The sequence below is a fragment of the Uranotaenia lowii genome, chromosome 3 (assembly GCF_029784155.1).
Source record: "Uranotaenia lowii strain MFRU-FL chromosome 3, ASM2978415v1, whole genome shotgun sequence".
NCBI classification, from domain to species: domain Eukaryota; kingdom Metazoa; phylum Arthropoda; class Insecta; order Diptera; family Culicidae; genus Uranotaenia; species Uranotaenia lowii.
Window position 1 is genome coordinate 224,877,526 of NC_073693.1, and position 6,100 is coordinate 224,883,625.

Genomic DNA, 6,100 nt, shown 5'->3' on the forward strand with positions numbered 1-6,100 from the left:
CGTTTCCTATAATATGGTAGCCGAGACAGTTTTATGAACAATTTTTAGCGTAAATTTATGTTTGGATAAATACCTTCTGATAACTACTTAAAAATAATAGGCACCTAGAATGGTACATCTTTTTTTTAATCAGACTACCCTGTTGAACACCAAAGTCTCGTCCAACCCGGCTAAAATTTTTGAATTATTCTCGCTTCAAATTACATTAAAGACAAGAAGAATTTTAGAAGCGAAACTATTCAATTATGATTTTCCACAGTCCCAGTTCCACAGAAATGTTCATTTTTTACTACAGTAGACTGAGTCGATTTGGGGTCATTTTTTAATTTCTCAACCCCTGGGGTCTAAAATGCTTCGCCTTGGTCCAAAACTCATCCATGATTTTTTGCAAAATTTTTAAATAGCGTTTATATGAGTAAATCTGAACTTTTAGGTTTGTACCAAGCAAGCCGATGGTTTTTAACTCAATTTATAAATCTCCAAAGGAAATTTTCCGCTGAACAACTTTGTCGAAGACCGTAATTTCGTATCTTATAAGGCAAAATAGTTATAAGGTTAAGTTGTTTAACAGGGGTTTTCGCATTGATAAACAATAAATTCAATTGACATCACTGCTGGAGCCTCGCCAAGTATTGCATGAGAAGTTGTCATGCAATACCTTGCTAGATACCCAGCAGTGATGTCAATTGATTATTTGTTTATTATTTATTATTTTTCAATGCTCAAAGACATACCACTGTTAAATAGCTAATAACTTTTTTGCATAATAAGATACGAAGTTACGATCTTGGACAAAGTTTTTCAGCGGAAAATTTTCTTTAGGAAATTTATAAAATCGCACAAAAACCATTAGCTGACTCGGTTCTACAGAAGAAAAAAAAATGATGTTGATTTTTCAGTACAAAATATTAAATTTTCCCATACTTCTTGTATGGGATACAAGATAGTTTTCTCACTTGAATCCCGCACGGGAACAAATTTGCAAACATGGCTGACACTTTATCATATCCGATGTATAGGGGAGAGTGGGGATACTTGATCCCCTTTTCTTATTTTCACCATATCTTTTTGGAAAAAAATAGCAACTCGCCGTCTTTGACATTTTCTGATAGCTTGTAACTTCAAGTTTTTATGCTCCAAAAATTAGAACGATACTTGAACCCGTTGATGAACTAGAAGCATTTTCGTGGGAGTAAAAAAATTGCGATTTTTCTGAAGTTAGGGGAGACTTGATCCCCTACTGAAGGAGACTTGATCTTTTATTCAGGAAGCCCTAATCCTTGTTTAAAAATCATACAAAACCCCTAGATAGAATGTTAATTGACTATTTTGGTCATGTTTGTTCTCATTTCACAATTTATAGCAGACATATAAAGAAAATTCTATAACTTTGTCTCAACGCTAATAACATTGCATACTTAAAGGCGCTATTTTTTATAATTAAGAGAAAATTAATTATTTTTGCTCTATTCTTCAGACAATTCTTTGATAAATATTAGTTTTTGGATAAATATTAGTAATTTCGTAATCAGCAATCATAACGATCAATTCAGAAGAAGAATATGCCGTTTGGAAGGGGGATCAATTATACCCAACTCTAGGGGATCAATTGTACCCATAATCAACATTTTAGAAAACTTTTCCTGAAAAAAGTTGAGAGTTTTCCATTACTTTGAAAATATGGCATTATGAAGTTCATTTTACGCTCAAACGATTGATCTTTTGGAACAAATATTTTTTTCATAATTTTCCCATGTAAGGAACATTTTAAAGTGATGAAAAAAGATCTTCAAGTTACATTTTGTGAAATTTTTCAAACAAAGTTCAATAACTCAAACAATTATTTTGTTAAAATTTTTTAAACTGCAAGCATTGTTATTTTGCTCATTTTGGCACATTTTCCTAGAACATTTGATATTTGTAAGACATTCCAGTTTCGAGATATAGCTAAGGAATCAAGTATCCCCAGGGATCAAGTATCCTCATTCTCCCCTACCGACTTTCAGTTACCTGTTTTACGATCGTTTACCTGGTTGGTAGGAATTGCCATTCGCATTATCAACTTCAACGACCTAATCTATCATTTCTTATGCGATTTTATGTTTGCTGGGATATCCGGATGATTGGAAGGCACCTTAGAAACAATTTAGGTCATTTACCAGTGCTGCAAATTTTATTGAAAGCTCGAATGATATTGACTGTGATTTTCTATCAGTGAAAAAGCTTGAACTGAAATGAATGGAATAGAAAAGTCAACAAATATAAATGCTTCTGATCGGCTCGGTCATCTCCATGCTTACGGCAAGCTTTGCGAGTATGTCTATCAGTCAGTAGAAAGTTCACTCGTAAACCCGAACTAACTTGTTTCACTCGACTACTACGAAAGCGTCTTTCGCTTAGGCGTTTATGTCACTCACTGCATTCGATCAGTAAATGCAGCTTTAGCATTCAATCAGTGTCAGCTAAAGTTGCTGATAATTTCAGTAGGCATTTGTTTTGCGTCATTTTCAAAAATTGTGAAATGGGATTAGAAAGATAAACACGATTTGAAATTCGCTAAGGCTGATGTCATGCTGAAGCAACTAGCAACGCGACCTACAACGCAACGTTCACACGGCTAACCAGCTCTCATTTGATCTCCATGGAAATCGCGCAGACCTGTCATACTGGTCGCTTCCCGAGCAGACTTTTATGGCAAAATTATAGCAAACTTTGCTATCACGCCCTGAGAGCCAAATGTGCTCTCATTTTGCTTGACATAAGGTGGTACACAGCAAAAATGAGAGCACAAATTTTCATACTTGGTTAGCAAAGTGATGCCTAGTTTTGCTAAAACTGAGACCTTAACTACATCTTGATTTCCGAGAGCTTGGAGAGCAAATTCATGCCAATATAAGGCATCAAATAAATTTCTTTTACAGCAAAATTTGGCATTAATCTACTCTCAAATTTTTAGAAAAAACGAGGTATCGTTTAGGCCTCAGAACAAGTAAAATCTGACTTAACGTTGCTATTCATGTATGAAAATTTCGCTCTCATTTTTCACCACCTTATGTGAAGGAAATCGTGAGCAAATCTGACACTCAAGGTGTGATAGCTATTTGGTATAGTTTTTCCGTAAAATTATGAGCACAAACAGTTGTACAGTGAAGAATTTTTGTCATTCGTTAAACGCCAAAATGTATGTAATCGTTTGAATACTATTCAAGATTTTGATGTTATATTAAAAGCGCCTTTGCTTATGCAACTATCAAAACTCGTATAAATGTGCCAGCTCGGTTAACCCTTGCATAGTGCAAAAATCATCGATTTTGAGTTAAGTTTACCAGTCGATTTTTTTTCCTCTTAATCTACATGGAAGGAAAATCAACTCTCGAAGCGTGATAGCAAAACTTGTTTTCATTTTAAAATGTATGCATTCCTTGTACAGCAAGCGCGTTGTTTAGAAGAGGAAAGCAAAGATTCTAAACAAAATTTTTCTTGCGTAAAATAAAACACCTGAAGTTATACTAAAAATCGATGTTGCAATCCACGAACATAATTTTTTAATAGCAACAAATCTGCTCAACTCAAATAGGAGAAAACATTTTGTAATATGCAAAATCTGGTTGACCAACACACGCGTTTGAAATGTGCACTTTTAATAGTTTTGAACATAACTAATTCTATTAGTTTTAGACAAAGTTCAAAAAGCTTCTCGATATACGATACTTGTGTAATATTGATTTTGCGTTCTATATTTGAAATCAGATATGAAATCTGAGGTTATAGTTCGACTTCTGTATTGGATTCTTGAATTTTCGGTTTTCCTGAAAAGCGTGGGGCTTGACGTTAATTATCTGGCACTAGAATACAAGTTTTGAAGAATACTACTGAACTGGATGGTAAATGATGAATCATAAACGAAAATGAATCTTGAATGTTTTTTACAAAATTATGAGAAGTAAAATAGAAAAAAAATTACTTTAAAGATGAATCTGAAAAGTCAAAGCTGTGTTTGTTGAATTCTCTGACGTCCACCGTGGAAATTTAAAAAAAAACGGAGGAATCGGAGTAAACACAATTTAAAGAGGATTTTTTTAATCGATTCCAGATTCATCTTCCAGCTATTCTCTCCCGTTGCAACTATGTTATAAATACAAATGATGCGACCGCAAAAGATATTAGGTATTCAAAATTTAATGTAATCTCTACTTTAAACTAGTTTCATCTTTTCTGTTGCTATTGCTTGCAGCGGATATGTAATAGTACGGGAAATACGTTGTCATCTGAGAAGCTAAAAAAGGTTGCTGTCCGGTCATAAGAAACTTTCCCCTAGTACTAGAATCAAATTTTGATATTGATGCATATCTAATTAAGGCTTGCTATATGAAAAAAAAAATTACACTCACCTTGACGAACTCAACAATGCTAGTTATCGGAACTGTTTTAAATTATTTTCAAAGATTCCATATTGGGAAGATACCGTTGTCAGAAACGTCTGAATGTCAGCAATTCAATTGCTCCTAAAAGAATAAAATTGAAATGAAAGAAACTTTTCAATTTGTATCAGATAGCGTATATATAGAAGTTTTCTACTTTTAGTTGTCAATAAATTGTCTACATAAAGGCTCTTTTCAGTCATATACACACTATTAATTTTTTGGTGTAAATTTATGTCAAATTAGACGCATACAAGGAAATCATTGTTTTTGACATAAATTTAGATTGTTACAGAATTAATAGCGCCTTTTGTAAAATTAAGGTGACGTAGGCTTATGGAAACATACATAAATTTCTAGAGACATACATTTTCATGGACAAATATTTTGGTTAAGTTTCACAGTTTGCAAAAATTAAAGCTTAGTTCTTTTAGAAATGGGACAGTTACGAAACCATGTATCTCAAAAACCTTTCGTTTGATCTAAATACTTTCTATGATGGAAATGAAGGTTATCTTATGATAATTCATGAAAAAATTTGAAAAAAATTATTTATCGTTTCTTTGTAAGCATAAATTCTACTTTATTCTTGGTACCTCCCTTCGGCCAGCGCACACTTTTTTCATTCATGATAATGATAAGTTTTTCAAACTAATATTTCATCTTATCTGTATTTTAGGTGGCTACATCCTCCTGCTTCAATTTCTGATACTTTTCGGACCAATACTTCTCTTTTGAAAGAAACTGAGGCCAATTTAGTGGATACAGCTGTTTCGAAATTAACAAATTTGATTATTTTTGAGCCACTTTTTGAGCGTTTTTACTGGAATTTCAGCTGGCAAAATCTGACGATAACGAAGTAAAACCATGAGGAGATTGAACTTAAAGTATAATCGGTTAGTATAGATCATAGGTTGCGAAGGGTACATAAAAGATTACTTTTTTTTAGGCTTTAGAAAACAGTGAAAACCATAGTTTTCGTTTTGAAAATTATTGTTTTTTTTCCACAGGAGCATAATTTTGGAAAATCTTTATATTATATAAATAGCAAATACATACTTTAATATACTCGAGACCTTACCACGAGCAGACGTGGTATAGGATTCAAACGCTGGAATTTGTATAAAATAGGGTATTTCATGAGTTTTGTCGTTCATCAGAAATCATCTGTCCAACAGCCTCGGAACCAGATATACAGCTTACGAGCTATGGATCTAGCAAAAATTTGTTGCTTGAGGTTAGGTTTGAATGACTCATTAAGAGGCAACTCTTGCAGCTTATCGTAAATTTTTTTTTTTTGGAAATTTCAGCGATCTACCCATAGTTTTTCGCTACTTGAAAATTAAAAATGCTGGTATGAGACTTGACATCCCTGATGGCCCTTAGCCGAAGTTACCGATCATATGCTTCACTCAATGGTTGATTTGAACTTTGTGGACATTTTTGACAGTATTTGCATACTTTTCCACCAATCTTACACAGTAATTCTTCGAATAATCAACGGTTTTGTCAGCTTTCAATTTGATAATGATGGATTTTTAATGAAACTGTGCAATATATTTTTTTTCTTTTTCTCTTGCATTGTAAATATTTCAAAAACGCGTGAATTTTAAATTTTGAAAAAAATAGGTCGGATAGTACTTTTTACAGGCAACAAAATGCTGTCGAAAATTTGAATG